Raw genomic sequence first — 20,712 nt, 5'->3', positions numbered from 1 at the left:
AATGATGTTAACTCAACTCAGCTTGCATTTGTTTTCCACAAAACTCTGTCTTGTCTGGATGGCTGCACTTTACAGCACACAATTTATTAAATTAATAAATGAGCTAAATTGACCAGTCATTATTGAATCTGTTATGACTTCATGCTACAGAAACTTCATTTGTGCATTTTTTTTAGTACACATTCTTTTTTAAAACAAAATGAAAACTGTTAAACTCCTAAAATCTATAAGTTAAACAAAAACACCAAAACAGTGCTTATGTTCTTATAGATGACTCTTTTCTTGACAAAACAGTTAAATGGTTTATTGTCTGCTAGCATATAAATTGCAAATTAACTAGTTATAATAAAAAGCAAAATCTAACAAAATAAACATTTGAATGAATTCTGTAACGTGTTGGTAAATTGTCATACTTTTTTGTTTTTTTCCTTCTTTAGGATGACGCATCACCCAGCCAGTCTGAAATTTGTCCAGAGTGAAATCTTAAAGTTGATGAGGAAAGATGGCAGTGCCAGCAATAGGTTTCCCACAAAAATTATCTTTCCCCTTGACCTAAATTCATCCAACATTACAGATGTTCCATAATCGCCACAATTATTTTCAATTTGCCATCATCCCCTTTCTCCTTGGCAAATTAGAAAAAACTTCAAATGAACAAGACTGCAGAGATTGTCCCTATGATTTTTAAGTGTCATTCCCCCCCTTATTTAGATTAGATGAGCTGCAGGTCACCTTTTCCAATGTTCAGACTTTCTAAGTCTTCAGCTCATCTGTTGGGAAACTATCATCAGCCCCTGTTGAATATGTATGATTAGTTATGCAATGTCAATTAAGTCGGTCATCAGTTATGCCAGAGTGAGTGTTAGATTAGCTCTGAGTGATAGGAGAGGTATTCACCGTGACCTTCCGCCTGGTGACATGTCTTTATTTCTTTGTTTTCAGGGCCAGAGAGCAACCAGGGATGCGGGAGGTCTCTGTGTCAGGGAGACATGGTGTCAGGTCCTCTCTGAGCTCCAGGGACTGAAACTGAATCAGACAGCTGCCGATGTCTGAATGCCCCAACACACAGGAAATGGCTAAGAGACACACACATAGCTGTCTGCTAGCATTAGCATGACTGACAGTCTCACCACCTTCAGAGTCTCACAGACAGGCGTCTCCAGTCTCCGTGTCAGAGGAGAAATGATACCCAACTACATGTAGGTGATAGCAGTACGCAGAGCAGCTGAGGTCTGAAGATTAAAACTCTTTTGTGGCTGTAGATGGTGAAAGATCACATATTTAGACTCTGTTTACACATGAGCGATCTGGAAATGTTATAGCTTTTCCAGTGTGGATTGTGAAAATGTTACATTCATAGGTAATCCTGTGAACACAATTGTTGTTTAGATAAGACTGCAGAATAGGTAGAATTTATTGTAGGTTTCATGCCAAGTCACTAACTGGTGCTGTGATTTTTGTATTACAATAACAAGTGCATGCTTACAGGCACTTCAGTCTTGAACATGAAAAAAAAAATTACAGATTCGTTCAGTATTTGTAGAATGTGAGAAATGTGTCACAACCTCTGATAAATTCAAAAGAGTGAGCAGCCCAAACAGTGCTCTGCTATTCACCATTGTTGCTGTTGTTCATCTACTTGTGCAAGCACAGAAAAACTATTGACTGCAGCCAACCTTAGTGCAATTTCATGTAAATAGCGTTTTTCCATGAAATGATGCCGGGAGTTTCCAAATAATTTGTGCTTTGGATTAAAAAAAACTTTCAGAAAGAGAATATGATCTCTATTGTCATGTACACAAACAGCCAACACACTGCAGAAATGTTCTGGTTTTACTTAAAAGCAGGCTTGTGCAAACAGGGCCTTAGTGGGGTAGCACAAGAGCCAACCCCATGAGAATTCAAAAGGTTTGTGCAACATTTTTGGTGTCATGGCAGAAACTAAACTTCCTGGTCAGACAACAATCACCATAGAATTTAACAGTTTCCATCATGATTGTTTGGTGGCGTTGATGGGTTGGTGAGGAATCAAGTGCAGGCAGGTTTATTTCACAAATGGGATGTTTGATCCTGAGAGTCAGAAGCCTGTTTTACTTCACAGAAGCAGACTTATTCAAAACACTGTCAAGATTTGAAGGTTTTTTTTTCCAATTTCTTTTTTAATATTTCTGTTACATAAAGTTTTACAAATATAGGAAGACCCTTTCCTCTTTTAGCAATCTATTAAACATGTTTATAGCAATAAATTAGGTTACAATGAGTTCAGTGTTATATCCATGGTGTAAAAAAATTACATATAATGCTTTTAAAACAGTAATATCATCTGGCAAGTCTCAAAAGTAAATTAAGCAGAACAATATTTCACTGAAATTACATCAGATAAACTTAGTGCCGATTGATCAACTGACTCTCTTCGGTGCAGTCGCCTTACAAATCTGATAGAGTTTCTAATTTAAACTGCTTAACTTTGGTGCCTCATCAGCAACCCCCTTTGCAACTCTCCTTTACCACAGCCCATCCTTTTCTGTTTGACTTCACAAATCACATGAATCCATGTCTTGTATGTTTTATCCTCTGGCTTACTGAATTTCTTTCTGCTTCAAGCAGTCCACATTTGCAAGATTAAGGAAATCCCACGAAATTGTTTATCACCAAAAACAACTGTCTTTACCTCGTAACACTGAGAATCATTTTTCATTAGACAGATCCTGAAGCCAGGTGTTCAATGTATAATCAAATTCTCTAAATGTTAAAGGAAAGGCTGTAATGAGAGAAAATCATGAATAACTAAGCAGATCAAATTGCAACAAGTTTGATGTAGCAATCCCCTGACATGTGTCCATGATAGTTTTTTTAAATATATGGTCCCTGTTTCTTAAGTCCTTTCATGGGAGCACAATATTGGCCAACAACCATGCCAATAATCCAACAATCATGAGACATAATGTCACTTTTTCAAAATAACCTTGTTTTTAAAGGTCAGAAATTCTTTTAAAAAATTGTGAACTGCTGCAGGAGCAGAAGAAAAGCTTTTTTTCCTCTGAAGTATGTTGTCATTCCGAGTAACTACTTCTTCTTCGTCTCAGAAACTTCAGCTGAGGTTTGCTTTGCTGGCATCATCCATCCAGCTTCTGTAAATACATGGGATTATTGATTGAAAACAGTCAGAGTGAGGACTCATCTCTTGATCTTTCTGCCGCTCTCCTATGCAGTATTTCCCTCTCAACAGTCAGGTCATTAATCTTACCGTTATTGGAGAAATGCACCGACATCTCTCCATAAAATGGCACTTAATTTATGCATTATTTATGCCTCATTTATGTGCTCAAGTCCTCCGACTATTTATCAAATGTCCTCTCTTACGTCAAAACATGGAAATTGAGTGCAGTTATTCATGATACTTGCAGCAAACACATCAGTGGACAGGAAGTCACGAGGGACCACCGCTCACTGTCACAAGAAAGTCTTGTCAAGGCTGCGTGGCAGGAAGAGACATGGGACACTGCAACATGTGATGCAATGAAGCTTGATATACACAAAAACAAACTTAATTCCTTTGGAATTATTTTTTGTTTGTTTTTTTATTTTATTTATTTTTTGCTCAAAGATAATATTTGTTTGTTTACAGTGTTTTTTTGCATGAAAAGTTTAAATGTTTCAAAACTCATAAAGCGTTCCCTTAAAATTACCCCCTTATTTTCAGTGTATGGAGAAATAAAGCGGTGTGTGATAAGCCAGAAAGTAACATTACTTCACTTTAACCTCTTCCCACCTCTGCTATCTCTTGTGCATTGCCTTCGGAGCAAGGTGGGTCACTTTTCACAGAGCACCCAGATGCTCTCCCCCCTGCACTGCCACTGCAGCTCTGCATCACCAAGTAACATTTCCACAGGAACTTCACCTCCTGGATAACCTCTGTAACCTCAGCTGTCACTTCCTCACTGTCACTCCCAATTCATCTTCAACAAGAAGACAGTTTTTGACATGTTTCACTTTGACTTCTTTTTTTTTTTTTTTGCTTTGATATTCTGCTTAAATATCTGCTCTGGAGATTTCAAAAAATAATTTGCAGAAAATAAACCCTTATTATCCACCCTTTTTATAGAATAACAGGTTTAATTTGCATATACTTAAGGGATAATTCAGATATTTGGAAGTGGAGTTATATGGAGTTGCTATCAGCAGTCATTATCTCATCTACAGTAGACAGCACTCAAAGCAATCATAATTTGGACAATTACAAAAGTGAAGACCGTGAAGTATCACAAAAATGGATAATTCAAATCTCAAAAATGTTATAGCAGTTTTAGCAAATCCTTTTATGATTGTCACAATTGTCACTTTTGCACTGAACAATTACTTACATAAGTCTATAGTTGTTTACACTAAAGTGTTTGTTTTGTGTGAAACACAACTAAACATAATCAGGTAACTATCAGTTGGGGGGAAGAAATTGAAATAATAATAATAATAATAGCAAATTCAACACCTAGCATTTCTTGAAGGAATGCACATTGCCCACCACCTTTCATACCAGAGTTTTAAACTAAACTAATCCTGAAATGAGTTATATTTGTTTTGCTCAAACCTTGTAAATGCCATTATGTGTGAGGTCACATTACATTTACTTTAGATATTTACTTTGGCCAACTATGGTTAACTTTTCTGTTTTGCAACACATGTTCTTCACATAATATTAATAATGGGCCAAAGCACAAAAAAAAAGAAAAAGTCTGATGTAAAAGTAACATTGGTGCAAAACTTCATAAAATAAACACAAAGTACTATAACCTTTTTGTGATTGGACCTTTTTTAAAGAAGCATAAATCTGTTTGTAACTGGCCCCAGTCTGAGCCACTTAGTTTGACTTTTTAACACGATTTTCCCTCTGAGATTTTTCAGGCTGCTGTCTGCTGGAGATAAGATACTGACTGCTGATAGCAACTCCACAGAACCCTACTTCAAAGATCCTGAAGTAGCCCTTTAAGTTGTAGCTCAGTGTGAACTAGAGTATTTACACAGAATGCATCTGGCAGGACCACGAAAAAGATTTTGTTGGGTCAAAAATGCTTTTAATATTTTGTATTTTTAGAAAACATTTGCTTTACGTAATCCTTTATATGTAGATGGCAGCAACTAAAGTTTAAGTTATGTGAAAAGACAAAGACTTAACATTAACATTATTTCATTTTTTATGCAAACTTTTGGATACAAAAAAAGTATCATAAATCACTAAAAGTAGCTTAGTTAAAAAAAGTCCATAATAATGCAAGAAAATTATAGAACTGAGATCAGAAAGAAAAACAAAAACATCTGCATATAATCACAAGAGATCTTATTAAAGACTTCTATTTTAAAACATTTTATATATGAATTTCTCTTTCGGGTTTTATTTTTCCACATCTACACATTTGTTCTTATTTATTTCCACAGACAAGAGTTCTGCATGACTCAGATTTATTCTTATTCTGACTGAACTGACTTGATTTTTTGTAGAGTTGACTAAACCGGCCCCTTCTTGAGAAAAGCAGCAAGGCCTTAAATATAGCAGTTTTTCCTCAAACCAAGAATCGATGAAGAGGAGATTCTATCTCAGCCATGGAGGGACGGGGGGTGAGGTGCTTCCCTCTCAGCAGATGATGCAGCTGCTGCTTCTTACATAATCTCTAGCAGATGTGGGGGCACTCACAGCACTTGCCTGGAGTAAAAAAGGGTAAAAAAGGGTAAGAATGGCACAGATCTTTCTTTCAGTAAGATAGAATATTTCACTTTCCACTATATTAATATTAAATATTTTCACTGCATGTTGTCAATGAACTGTATGTCAATGCTGGTTTTAAGTTTAAGATAAAACCAGTAGCTCAAGTTTAATAATTTATTTCAAAACTTTTTTTTTTTTCAAGAAAATCTGTCTCTCACACACAAATCGAGATTAAAAAACAATTTGTGAAATTCCCTTGTGGCAAAACTCAATGATGTTTGAAAAAGTGAACATTATTAATTTGATATTGATCTAGGAAATACTTTTATTTCCTGGATTATGGATTATGGAGGTGATTTAGAAAATGAAGTGTTCAGAAAACAGCCAACCTTTAGCCATATAGGTAAATGAAATTGTAGTCTTAATTTTACCTCTAATGTGTGATACTTGATTGTATTTGCTATAAAGCTTTGGAATTTTTATACAAACTGAAGCATAAATAGACTTGAATCCAACTTGTAGCATGCATATGGTATAATATTCAAATCATGTGCCGTTATGCAATTAAGAGCAAGTTTAGGCATTACTGAAATTTCAATTTCTCTATCATAATTGAATGTTGGTAGGTTAATGTCAGGAGTAGCCTACAGACATCCACAGCTTTGATACTGAAAAGTTCATTATCAGACTCAAGTATCAGATTTTTTTTTGTAGTTTGCTTGGAAGGTTTTACTTTGCTTTAGCGTGTGTTATATTTATTTATATTTCTGCTGAATTAAAGTTGACTTTCTTTCCATTCTCATGTTAAAAATTACTCAAATAATCTTTTGACCTCTTAACTTGGCTGGAACGAGTCCATCTCACAGGATACATCCAGTGGAAGACATGGCTGAGAAGTCTGAAAGTGATGACAACAGGGATTGTTAAGATTAGACACATGAGAACTAAAATATTAAAATTGAACTGAAACACAAATCGACAACTGCACGTTTAGGAACAACACCGAACAGGTCAAAAACAATACTTGAATACATAATGTGTAAATACAGTATCTTTGCTATGGTAACCATAATGACTCCTCACATAAATGAGCTCTGGCAAGAGAAAAGCCCTTGAGTGTTGGTTTTGCCATAAATTTATCATGAGGTGTCTTCTTGATGAAAGCGAGGAGAAATACGATTGGATTAAATGTGCTTGTGCCCTCTGGCCTTGGGCCTGTTTATTAATACACATTACTTTTTAATGTCTCATTGTAAATAATGCATTGGAATTGTGACAATATGCAACTTGGTCATCACCTGCAGGCAATCAGATTGATGGCGGAGACCTGCACAGGCCTTGGCCCCTTGATGACAACATTAGACTGTAAATTAAAGCTTTAATGTTAACCATGAGAATTTACAAGGCTGACAATGCAGTGGATAGAAGAACACTGTGTGCAACTTATGATAGTGGAATGGTAACTTAGGCTACAAATGCTATCATAAATTTACACAATCAAATAATCTTTTGAAGAACTATTACACAACTTTACTGTATGTGTCTCAAAAATCCAAAACAGCAACAACTATTACTATTACTACTTCAACAAAAAAATAATTGCTGTTTGAATACATTAATACATCAGCCAGATGTTGCATGTCATGCTGTCATAAACTTTGAAGTATTTCTTAAAAAAATATAATAAAAACTGCTAGAAACCATTTTGTTATAACAAAACCTTATATGTATTATCAAGTGACTGCTTATCTGATTGCTTATCTGTTTTCCTATCTAGAAAAGCAACATGGTCAATATTCACAACATGACCAGTTAAAAGAAATTCCTGAAGACCACACAACTGGTTTTCATTTTTGAGGTTTTGCTTCTCTTCAGCAACCACTTCAGTTTTTAATTAATTTGTTGCAGCATCCATAATGCAGTTCATATTACACAGACTAGTCTAATCACTTCAACCCAGGTGGAAGAATATTTAAATATTATGAAGCTTTAAGGGCATCCATCCATCCATCTTCTTTACAGGGTTGCAGGAGAGTTGGTACCCATCTCCAGCGGTCATTGTGTGGAAGGCAGGGCATACCCTGGACACAGCCACTTAGAGACAAACAAGTCAGAGAACCATTAATGCTCTTACTCACTCCTAGTAGCAATTTAGAGTTACCAGATATCCTAACATGCATTTTTTGGTTTGTGGGAGGAAGCTGGAGTACCTGGAGGAAACATGCATGGGAAGAATATGCAAATTCCACACAGAAAAGATCCAACTAGGTTGTGAACCTGCAACCTTCTTGCTGTGAAGGTTAGAGATGTGATTTCCCATGTCCAAGAATTGTTCCACTGTTCTGGACAAAGGACATAGCACTGCGAAATGTACATGTCAAGAACTACAAGTCCTTGAATAGCCACTATGACAACTGTACAAAGGAATTAATAAAAATAGTATTTGTACGAGGGCATATGTCTATTTTTTTTTGAAAACCTTTGAAAATCTTCCAGAAGTGCCCATGAAATGAAATCATTCTTCGTGACTGCAATAAGTTTCAAGTGTGCCTTTTAGAAACTGAAACTAGATGTAAGACAAATGCAGCAGGAAAACTTAACTAAAGGACCAAAGCACTTTTTTCTTGCACAATAAAACAGGAAGCAAGGATGAATACCACAAATAAGATGGAACAAAAACCATGAATTAAAAGACTGAGACTTCAAATGCACAAGAGCCTAATTTTGTGCTCTACTAATGCTATTGTTTAAATTTGACTCCACCTTTAGATAATTATGTCATGTCTTTAAACTCTTATTATGCATTCAAATAAGAGTTTCCCAAATAAATTATAAAGTCCATCAGTATATGTTAGTGTTGAGCTGTAAATAAGGGAGTCATTGGGGGTTAGTGTTAAATATAATATGGAATAATTGAAAAGGGAGCCCACAAAAAACGAAAACAAATTACAAACAAATAAAAAAGGGACACCTGCAAGTATTTTATATAAAAATGTAAATGTGTCAATAAGAGTGTGAGAGAATAACTGACATTTAGCAGAGATGTGTGGGTTGCCTTGGCATTGAGCACCAAGCCTCTGCTTCATGAAGAAAGACAAAGAGATCTACTGTATATGTATGTATTCACACTGTGGGCATCAAGGCAGGCTGGCAGGGGTTAGTCAAAGCATCTGTTCCGAGTGTAATGAGTGTGTCTCCCCCTCCTCTTACCCAGTCTTATCATTACCAGTGTTTAATTAGAAACATCCTACCCTGGTTAATGCTGTGGTTGCTGACAGCCAGGTTGGGAGGCGGTGGGCCTTGACACAGAGAGAGACACACACACACACATGCAAACTGAACATCACAGATAAACAATAAGGTGCAGGGCTGAGAAACGGCAGGGACATGACCAGCATCCCAGACACCACAGGATGACAGTGCACCAGTTCTGGAGGAAGAAACACCTGAAAGGGTACAAGTTGCCTACAGGAACAAAGTAGAGCAAAAACCCCCAACTCTTTCTCAGTAAATATATTATTTATTGTAAAACCAACAGTTTGACAAAACTGTCTAGTCTACTTTAAATGGTTCTGAGACGTCATTTATGTAACATGTTTCCTTTCCACATCTGCCATGGTCTTTAACCATTTACATATTCCATATTTAAATATTTATCTTTTTCTGCTGCTCTCATAGTGAATAAATCATGACTGCATGATCTATTATATTCTGTTTGATATTTATTTCAATGTTGCTATTAAGTTGCACTTGAAAACCCCTCTTGTTTTTATATTTGTTGTTTTTTAGGCTAGAACTTGGGAGTAATTTTGTTGTGACTTTTCTTTTTCTGTGTCAACCAAACCTTTTTAAGCCTAGTCTTCGACACACTTTAACTTTTTTCATCCTTAGTTATAGACATGAAATGGTTTTAAAGCATAAGATGAAAACAAGCAAATATTTACTTGATTGAATTTATTTAAAAAGATTTGTGAAAAAACAGTTTCAGTGCCTTTTTTGTCTTATAGAACACATACTTAATCAACAATATAAACACTTCTTTTTCATAGAAGGTTCTAAAAAAAAAAAGTTAAATTAGTGATAAATAGACCATGGAATACAGCTCCTTTTCTCAGAGAATCCATGAAAAATAGCAGATGGCAGCTTTGATTGTTTTAAAATTTCCATCAAGCTTCATTATTCAGCCTGATTTTTATTTACACATGGCAATTTTCCACTTTGGTGCTTAATTTTTTATTACCAGCAGACAGCCATCAACCATCCTCATGGGATTTAACAGTGCTTTCCTCAGGTTTGTGAGACCATGTGGGCTTGATTCTGTTATAATTTACCAAAGATCCATACCGATTAATTATAACCACCTACCTATAAATTTGTCATGATGAGAAATTATGGTGTCAAAATGGACATTTATTATCTTAAAAATTCAATGAACCTTAATGAAAAGGTAGAAAAATATATTTCATAGCAACATAAAATTCAGCAGCTTAAATAACCAAAACAAAACAGATAAAGCTGAATGAAAAGTTTAGATTTTTGAAATAGGATTTTGCGTAAAAGTTATGAACAATTATTATCTCATCAGTTTGAGATAATTCTTTGAACAACCTTAGTTTAGAGAAATAAAATATAATTCTCAACTGATTGATGATACCTGCTGTTATAAGTGGCACCCAACAACATAAGTAAAGATTGATGAAGTGACTCTGTTAACTTCCACTAGTCAAAACTGAAGCCTTTAGGTGCCGCAGATGTTGTATTTTTGGAGCCAGAGTCTGCATAGTAGGGATGTGTACCATTGATACAAAAGTCCAGTCTACACACCCTCCTAACTCTCTATCAGGCTGTCACATTGTCAATCGCAATATAACACGAAACATTTAGGCCTCAAATAATAAATAAAACTAACTGTATAAAGTGCATTTTTATAGTTAAGTCAGGAAAATGCCCAATTTGTTTACAGGGAGGGATGGGACTCAAAAGTTAGATCCCAGCCAGCCACCAGAGGGTGGTCATTATCTGTGGCCTCAACTTGTGGCTTCCAGTCCTGTTTCTAGTTATAACATTCTAAGATGATGGGGCCAAGACCAAAGTGAATAGCTGCTATCCTTAAAGAACTTCAATATAAAAAAGACAAAACGAAACAAAAAAGACAACAGCATTGGTAAAACTCGTTTTATAAACATTTACTGTGCTGTCAATGTAACACTGCACTCTCCCCCATCAGAAATGTGATGTTCCAGCCATTAGTTTATCCGGCTGCACCAAAATTGCTACATCTAGCTTTCACTACTGTTATGGATGTTAGCAAATTATCATATTGCATGGCTTTTTCTACATATCTATAATATTCTTTCTATAATATGCCTATACACTTAAGATTGAGGTTATTTGAAGAGCCACCAAATACTTTTGGTTTTGATCCTGCTTGGACTAGCTGTTTGCCCAATAATCTGGTGAAAGTAAAGCCCATTTTCATTTAAAGGTTGTTTAAAGAGCCATCTACAACAGGTAAGATAAGAATTGTTCATGACCTTTCCACAGAACCCCACTTCAAATTGTCTGAATTATCCCTTGACCAGAGACAAAAACACTGGGTCAAGCTCTTGTAACCTGGCACAAGGCCTCGTTTCTCTTCATACGACACCCCATCTGGTAAACAGCAGAATATTGATAGTTTGATCATCCTTTTAAAAAGTCCCCCTCCCTCAACCCCATTCCCACCTGCCTTGACACGCCTTGCTCCTTGAGGATAGTTAAAGAATTGCTGAATCAGGCGTGCGTTGTAGGTAACAAATGTTCCTCCATTGATGCTGAGCTGATGATTTACAAGCCCAGTTAAGCGGGGAGGTCTGCCAGGCAGGGATTGAGTGCGAGTTGAGTGAGTGATTGAGTGAGTGCATGTGTGTAGTGAAAGCAAAGCCAGTTCAGATGCACTGGAGAGTCCTCACTTGAATATTAGTTTGTTCACAATATTGTTTATAATAATCACATTTTTGCAAAACACTTTAGATTACAGTATAACAAAATATGCTATTAACTAGTTATGAATAATGCAACACATCGGTTGCATATTCGGAATATTTACGAATCAGAAGTTTCCTCAGTGGATCTGTTGCATTAAAGGCAAAGCAATTACTATGGATCAAACATAATTAGTTTCAGAGTGGAAAACATTTTTATTTCCAGAAAAGGATAAATTACTAGACAAATCTGGAATAAAAGCAAAATTATGTAAGTTACATAAAATTCCCATGGCCACTCAGTGTTTATGAGTCAGAATTTTCTTTTCTCACCACACAGCTGAACAACACTTCTTTTAGGATTTTGACCTCTGTAAGGAAATGCCAAAATATTTACACCACAATCAGTGGACACAATTCACTGTTAGCATTTTTGCGTAATCTAGTCAGTCTAATGCTTTGTGTCGAATATTTGCAATTTAAGCATTTTTGACAACTGAATAATTCATTAATTACTCTTCTATCTGGTATTACAGCCATCAACTGCACTCTAATTTTAGTTTAGGTTTCACTAAATAACCAGTAGTCCCCATTACATAACATATTTCATGCTACAATATTTTAGAAAAAAGTGACTGAAGTATTTCTTTCAGGAACCCACAAAACTTGCGATAATCCCAATGTGGGACACTAAAGATTACTCACTGCCTCTATGTGGGACATTGAGGATTAGGTAGGATTTTACTTTTTTAAAGCAGTGTGTACTCTTAGGTGCGTACAGACTGAACCATCTGACATCAATCCAAGAAGAAAGCATGACTGGGAGATGGATAGACTAAAGAGAAGCATACAATTTTCACTCAGGAGGTATCAAACACACCACACAAAGGTACCATTCTGACTGATAAGATTTGAGGATAAATCCAGGATATTGAAAACATCACAGACCAAACTTCCCAATACTTCTACCCGAGACAGGTTCAAGTTAAAACGTTGAATGAACCAACAACTGAACACTTACCAAAATATTATTTCAAAATGAAATCAGTGATATTAAGCAATGCTAGCCTATCAATACACCATCATCAGCAAATAGCAAATCTGTAAAGGTAAATTAACTCTGAAATTGCTCTTTTAGAGGGCTTTTTTGTTGACAGAATTTGTTTTTTCTAACTAAACAAAATGCTTGAAGATACTGTAATTTTCTGTTATTGCTTGTGACCATCATGGTTTTGGGTTATTGGTTTGTTACTCACTATTTGATTTTGAAATATTTTGTTATTGTACAGAGCTTTTAGTTATATCTTCTGTCTTTTTCACACACTTTATTCATTCAGTTGATAATGTTCACTCACCAGATTGTATGAAAACAAACAAACAATAATTTAATAATAGTTGTTATGTTTTGTGATCGGAATAGAATGAACCCAAATGCTGGAGAGCAGGAGACAGATTCTGGATCAAAGCTTGAACTTTTAAAAGAACTCACATGGGGGAATTCAGGGTACCATATGATGACATGACAAGCAGAAAAAAACAGTATTTAACAAGAGGATCTAACTGACTAAGGACAACCAAGGATTATACATACTGGGAGAGACAATGATGAATGGAAACAAGTGTGCTCCTTACCAAATTGAGCTAAGTAGGTTGTAGGGACTTGAAACTAGAGACTGTCGAGGATATAATGATATCGATGGAGAAAAACCAAAAACTTAACTGATCAATCAAAACCAACCTTTAGCACAACAGAATCCAAAAACAAACTCAAAACAACAAAATAAAAAAAACCTAAAACAAAACATTTTTTTTACATTTATACAATTCTTTATACATTCTTGTCTTTTAGCATTAAAACTTTGAGATTTGTTCAAAACTAACAGGAAAAATGGCCACAAAGCAGCAATGTACTGGGTATTCAATTCCACCAATGTCAAGAGTGCATGCTGACTTACTCTTGCAGCTAAGACCAGAGGATTCACAATGATTTATGTGTTGCTTACATATGTTAGCATTAAGAGTTAGAAGAAACACCATTAGCACACACATTGAAAGAGTGAATTATGGTTTCTCGTTTGGAATTTAAAAGAGCAAATCTTCTCTATGGACAAGAGTTGTGACCTTCTTTAACATTTTTTCCAAATATGCTTGCACATTTAAAAACAAAACCAAAAAACTTGTTCTGAGACATTATTTTATAACCTCTACCCTTCCAGAACTCTTTTTAAATGTCTTTTCTTTGGTACTCACAAAGCGCCAATTGCACAAATAATACACACCCTGATCATAAGTGCACTTTTTTCCAGCACACAGACAATTATTTAAAAGTGAATTATGTTCTATGAATTTATGCCTCTTAGCACAAGATAAAATGAAAAAGTATTAACAGAAATAAACTAAACAGGCCTATAAAGCTTGCTTCTTAAGTGAGTATTTTTTTTCTTTTAGTCTTGTCATCCTTGAAAGGAGGAAGACATTTGCATATATTTATTCAGATAAAAAAAATGTGTTCAATAACCAGTTATGCTCATTGAACAAAATAAGCTGAACACATTTAAAAAGACCTTTTTCTCTATTTGATGCGTATTGTTGTATTTGTGAAATCTAATTAATGAATAGGATTTTATTCAGCTGTCTAGTTAACTACATTTACATGCTTCATAATACACATTCCCTGCCTCTCAGCTCTTGACTGCTAAAGAAAAGCATCAACTCTTTTTGACCCTGAACAGGATTGAGGATGTATAGAAAATGGATGAATGGATATAGAAGAATTTGAAATTAACTTACTGAGTGATGACAACTCAAGAGTTGCAAATGTTACCATTAGTTCTGTATGATTAGATCTACCCAGTGTCTAAATTTTGTTAAATGGTAAAAGTTGTTTGAAACAAAAGATTCAAGAGACTTGTAGAGGAGTAAAGTAAAGCTAGAGTAAAGTGCTGTACTAGAACAACAACAAAACCAAAAAAAACATACCTACAGAAAAGTTTACTTTTGAGACATTAAGAGTTCAATGAGACCCAGATGACCAGCAGTTTATTTAGATCTGTTGGCAAATCTCTCAAAACCTCTGCCTAATTGATACAAGGGCTGACAACTCTCTTTTTTTTAATTTAGCAAGTCAGTACTTTGGTCCCTCCACTTTGTCTATTTTTTTATTGCCCTCTTTCTCTCTCTCTTTTTAACCTCGCCTACTTTGTCTAATGTTTTGAGGAAGAGTGTTTTGTTTATGGCAGAGGAAATAAATCCCCAAAGGTGCCCAAGGCAAGGTCTTCTTCACAAGCTCATTTCTTGTCATTTTACATAAACTCAGCAAAAATACGCCAATTTATAATCACAGAACATCAATGAATGTGGTTAAAAAAAAATTGCATAGGTGCTGCTTTAAAGGCATATGATAATGTTCTGAGTTTAGTAAAATTGTGTATATATATTCTAATGTGGCAGATTTTCTCTCAACATGATAAGAATATATTTTCATAATTACTTTTACTTTGTACATTTTTTGAAAAGTGTTTCATTATTTACAATATCAACATTTTAAAATAAGCAATGAGTATTACGTATGTTCATGCAAAGGTCATTTGTTATAATGTAAAAACAACGTTTGACTCATTGCAATGGATTGAACTGACTCACAAAATGGCATGTTAGTCTGTTATAATGGCCAGTTTTGTTTATTAGAAGCAATAAATTAAGTTCCCATTATGACAAAAAGAAGTTTTAAAACTTGGGAACAATTACAACTCTTTCAGATGCAGAAAATAACTTTTTTCCCCACAATTTCATTTTTTTTTAAGTCAAAGACATATTTGCATAATAGGTCCCCTTTAAGACAAGTTTTGTGGTCTAACTGATTAGAGTTGTATAAATTTAGATCTTTAACTTTAGCATTAGTTTTGTTTTTCTTATCTGACCATCCAAATTTTCCAAACTCCCCAATATTAACATGCTTGTATTTGTAATATTGGAAAAATGATAGAAACACAATGCGACTGAACAATTTATAGTAATTTAAAAAGAACATTAAGTTTTTTTTACTAGATTTAGATGTAAATGTGACAATTGTGACACCATTGTATGATCATATAGCTTAAATCACTACTGTACAGCTTCACAAACCTGCAAATATGGCTGGATTTTGCTAAATAGACCTTTAAGTGTTGAGATTGTTCAAGGGAGTCTTGTAAACATTACTGAAGTGACCTTACCTTGGAACCCATGCCTTAGCTAGAACAGAGAAGAAAAAAGGTATTCTGTGGAAACATATTTAGAACCGTGTACACTAAATTTAATTTTGACTTTGCATTGTTGCATACATAAAAATGCTAAAAACAACACAGTTGTAGTGTAGTTAGCTCGTGTTGAGCTAAAGTGAATGTCTCTGTTGGAAATAAAGCTTTCCAATGCTCAATGGCTCTAATAATAAAAGGCTATGAGTTATGCCTTTTATACACAAATTTAACACATTCTCACTGCTGTATTCTTTCTAATATTTCAGAGTTCCATAAAATAAATAGGTTTAGGAGACTTTATCAAAGTTGCTCACTGCAAGTGAGCTCTAACACAATGGAAATAATGAGAGATGTAAAACACAGAAAGACAATAAAAAGAGAGGACAGAGAAAGAGTGAAAAAATCACTGATTTTTTGATGATTCTGCACTCATACATATAATTACCTCATTAATTATCCTGCCAAGAAAATTTAGGGGATATTTAACAAGTAGTCATTAGCTGATCTTCAGTTACAATGCACACACATAAAGGTCAATAAAATGAGTCATTTTAAATAAAACCTGTGTTCTGATGCAATGCTTTTCAATATCTTTAGGCAATTTTAAACACTCTCGACGAGAGTAATTTGTCATTTTTCTGCAGGCACAGCAAGGGGACACTGGTTTTTACTACACCAGAGCACAGCAGGTTTCTGTACAAATGTGTTTTTATGCTAAAATATTCCACAGTAATATTTTTTTGTGATTTAAAAACAAAACAAAAAAACATTGTTTTTAGTTCCCCTTGTGAATAGAGTTGCATGTTTAGTTGTCTACTATAGAGTATAAAGAACTTATTGTCCTATTTTGTAAAGATTAATGTCCCATGTCCCCATTCGCTGATCACACCTGATATGCCCTAATAGCCTCTGTGTTGTGTTTTAGCGCTTTCACCCAGAGGTTGCAAGCAACCAACACCACCTTTTACTGCTTCTTAAATAAAGTCACCACAGCCAAAGGGACAGAAAATTCATACGTTGTGAATCTGTCAAAAAGTCACCAGAAGGTTTGTTCAGTATATTGAATATAAAGTAAAGTTGGTAAATGTAATTGTGCCATGACTGCCAGATGTAACCTTTCTGAGCAAACATTTTTAAAGCAATTTAATTCAAGGGAGATGTAATTTCAATTTATACCAATGCCTGATGATTTATTTTTATCTTTAACAATTGACCCCAAGTAAAAGATTAATATAATCCAAGTTTCCTCTCAAAATTTATACAGTTTTAATTGTCACAAAGCTAAATTGAAAAGAAAAAAAAAAAGGCAGCATTTTGTTTTTTAAAGTATAATGCGATTCTTCAGTGTTACAGTGGCTGCTACCTCACAGGAGACCTCATTTGAAATGTGCATTTTAAAACAGTTCAAGAATACCTTATTCTATAAGATGTTACTGATGTAGCCTGCAGTTTCAATATGTAAAACACAGCTAGTATGTACAGAGCATATGCAAACAGTAACAGAGTCTGACTATTGATACAAGAGTCAGTGTCCTAAACTGACATCTGATCAACAAAGCTAGCAAATCCCTATGCTTTGAAAGTAAAACAAAATTAATAAAAAAGGTGATGATATACAACACTTTTTTAGTTCATTAATACCAGCATAGTTCTGTTTGATTTTGTGTGCATATTCTATGTAATTGTACTACAATCTGAGTACATTTAAGGCCTTGCAGTAAATGTTTTTGATTGTTGCTGTTGTCCAATATAGCTTCTTCTGTTTCACAGAGTAGTTGCTGATATGTCTCTGCAGACAAACTGTAGACCTAGGGCTTTCTGGCATCTGAACAACTAATGCAACTAGCAACTTAATTCTCTTGTTGGAAACTGAAATTTGAAGCTAGTGAGAGACAGGGAAGCATATGACACCCAAGTTGATCTGTTCACTAATGAAGTCCTTGAATTTGAACTTTACAACATGGGGTTGGGATGTAAATGCATTACAAATACACATCAAATGTAAAACTTTCTCCTCGTTTGCTTTTTTTTTTTTTTAGGAAGTCTACATGAATTCTTTTACATAAAATACACTCTAAAACGTGACAAAATTATTATCACAATCTCAACCTGCTTAATCAAAAAATAAATAAATATTGCTTTTCAGTTCTTTGTGATTCATTGAAATTTCTGTAAAAAGTAAAAATTCTTTCTAAATTAGTTTACTAAATGTTTTGTTGAGAGCAATGAGCTCAAGCCTCCTACTTAATTTTATTTAAACAATAACTGCAGCACAGAAAAGATGTTTTTCACAAATCGGCCTTCACAGTTCTCAATAAACGAAACTCTCCTTACATAATCTTCCTAGAATTTTTAGTTCCATTGATTTCGGTTTCTTTTTTACATCATAATGAACTGCTAAAATAAATTCTTAACATTTTATGACATGATTTGTTCAGTCTGTGAAACATGTACGTATATGTGTGTATGCATGTATGTATGTATTAAACCTCAAAGAACCAGTGGGAGGGTATTATAAGGATTATAAAGTTAAAAGAAATTACAAAGTGCTATAGTGATAATGTGAAAAAAAAACTAACTGCTATAAGATGTTCTAAAAATACAAAGTCAGAAAAACTGATTTAAAAACTTTAAGACATGCATTTGTGTAAACTGACATGTGAGTCTGCCCACAAGAGTAAACCTGTAAGTAAATATAAATGCCCAAGGCGGCACAAGAGCAGCATGGAGGAAAAATGAGTAAATTATGAATGCAGGAAGTACAAATGGAGCATGCAGTGTAGTCTGAGTTAATGGAGCCTGTGGACTTTGCTAAATTCCTTCCTGTAGAATTCTTAATTATGGCACCAAACACAGACAAGTCCATTAATGCCAAGTTGATCTTCGCATCCTCAAAAAGATGCTCAATGTGTCCTACAATAATGTTGGGTTGAGCTCCAAATTATCCTGCTGAAGCAATATGAAAAAAATATATATATATTAAGGGCATATCTACAAAAGGAGCCTCTGTCAGAGAAGTTTACTGTTGAAAAAAAAAGTTTTTACATGCTCATTTATTTCGTCTTAAAGATTAGCAAAGTTACAATCAGGTATAGGCTGTTTAACAGCACACTGATATTTTAAAAATATTTCTTGAAATGCCTGGTTTTCTTTTTTTACTTTTTAAATGTCAACTGTGTCCAGCAATAATTAGCCAAACAATTAACAGCCCCTGAGTAATTTTGTGCAGTTTCACACTGTGCTGCCAAAGAGCTCTGACATGTAGTGTATTCTGGGTTGTGTGAAGACGATAAATTGACCGGGGGTCCTTTGGATCATGTATATGACTCAGTGGGACCGGAGTGGATTGGGCTCAATTCATCGCAACCAACAGGTTCTTGATCTGATTGAAATGTAGGACATTTTTGATGCTGGGATGCCTTCAGCTCTCTGTTTCTTCAGCCATGCAAGAAAACATTTTTCCTGAGGAGAATGTAGCTGTAAAGTGGGGGCTTAGTTCTACAAAAAAAAAAAAATGTCCTATTGGTCAGTGTGCCAAAATAAAATACACAAGCATCAAGAAACAACGTATTGTTTAAAAAGCCCATGTTGATTGATATTTGTTGCATCTGCCAGTGGTTTAATAATGTTACTGATAACACTGAATTTCATTTTTTTTTCCTCCACATGCTATATAGTTTATTATTGCCCTCTGTAAAAAGACAAAAGGTGGGCGATAGTTTTTTTCTTTGCCTGTACATGAATGTTTTTTCATGTGACTGTCACCAAAATATCTCATACACCACTGCATAAATGAAACTTGCTAAAAGTAATCACTGAATGTATCTACAACTCATTAACTGTTGGAGTCTACCCCATTTAAAGATGGCTGCCACAGCAAACCTATAGTATAAAAAAATTACCATAACTCCATCAGTGATACAGATACTGAGGGTGGTGTGGTAGTAATTGAGACTTATCCAAAACACATTCTGAGTGTTAACATATTGCACAAAATATTAATTTAAAATTTCGACATTACCCTTTTGGAGTCAACTCTGTTTGCCTAGTAAACTAAATAAATAGCCATATTATATATATATTTATTTATATATATGCTAGGCCTTCAATTACCTTTGTATTTATGTGAAAAGGAGAAGCTTCATTAAATTTAAATTTCCTTTACCAGTAGACCATGAAATACTTCAGTTTTTACACAAGTTTTGGAAACAGTTGCAAGTTTGTATTATTTATTTGGCATTATGAAACTGTACTTATGCTAGAATATTAATAGTGTTAATGACCTGGATTTGATATTTGATGTTTGATGAGAATAATAACCTGAAAAAGTAAAAATGAAACAAACTATGCTGACAAGACCGTGAACCTTATATACACAGCAGTGGGTGATTAGTAAGTGAGAACAAGTGTACTGATGACAGACGAGGCACAGGTGTTTAAGGTGCTTTGTGCTTTGAGTGAAAAACTGAGAAACAACAAGACAAAATGAACCAACTACAAAAACACAAATAAAAAGTGCAGAAACCACAAATCAAAACCGAATATTAGGTACAAAATAACTCCAAATAAATTCCAGTATCAAAATTATTTTTATAACTCTTGTTTCTTATTTCTGTTTTATGTGTCATGGCATACAATACTATAATGCATTTAGAAGTGACTGATTATGTGAGTAACAAAGTTTCTGAGAGATTATAGTTTGCAAAGTTTAAGAACTATTTATATTATAAATTTACTGAACTGCATAAATCTATAGTTTAATATTGTTATCTGTCTAGATTATAAGTAAGTAAAGGCTGTAGTTTTAAAC

At 34.5% G+C, this 20,712-nt stretch overlaps 1 long non-coding RNA gene across 2 annotated transcripts; it reads right to left on the bottom strand.

Annotated features, from left to right (window-relative positions):
* Window positions 1-5,266: 5,266 nt before the first annotated feature.
* LOC112450810 lies at window positions 5,267-20,231 on the bottom strand. 2 transcript variants are annotated; one of them, XR_005234068.1, is made up of 3 exons: window positions 20,186-20,231; window positions 6,534-6,599; window positions 5,267-5,698 (listed from the first exon to the last, which is right to left on the bottom strand). It is a non-coding gene; the product is annotated as an uncharacterized LOC112450810 (long non-coding RNA). The 2 variants fall into 2 exon arrangements; XR_005234067.1 differs by lacking the exon at window positions 20,186-20,231 and adding an exon at window positions 7,000-7,067.
* Window positions 20,232-20,712: the final 481 nt, after the last annotated feature.

This window comes from Kryptolebias marmoratus, linkage group LG14 (genome assembly GCF_001649575.2).
Source record: "Kryptolebias marmoratus isolate JLee-2015 linkage group LG14, ASM164957v2, whole genome shotgun sequence".
Lineage (NCBI taxonomy): Eukaryota > Metazoa > Chordata > Actinopteri > Cyprinodontiformes > Rivulidae > Kryptolebias > Kryptolebias marmoratus.
This window is presented reverse-complemented; position numbering and strand designations above follow the sequence as displayed.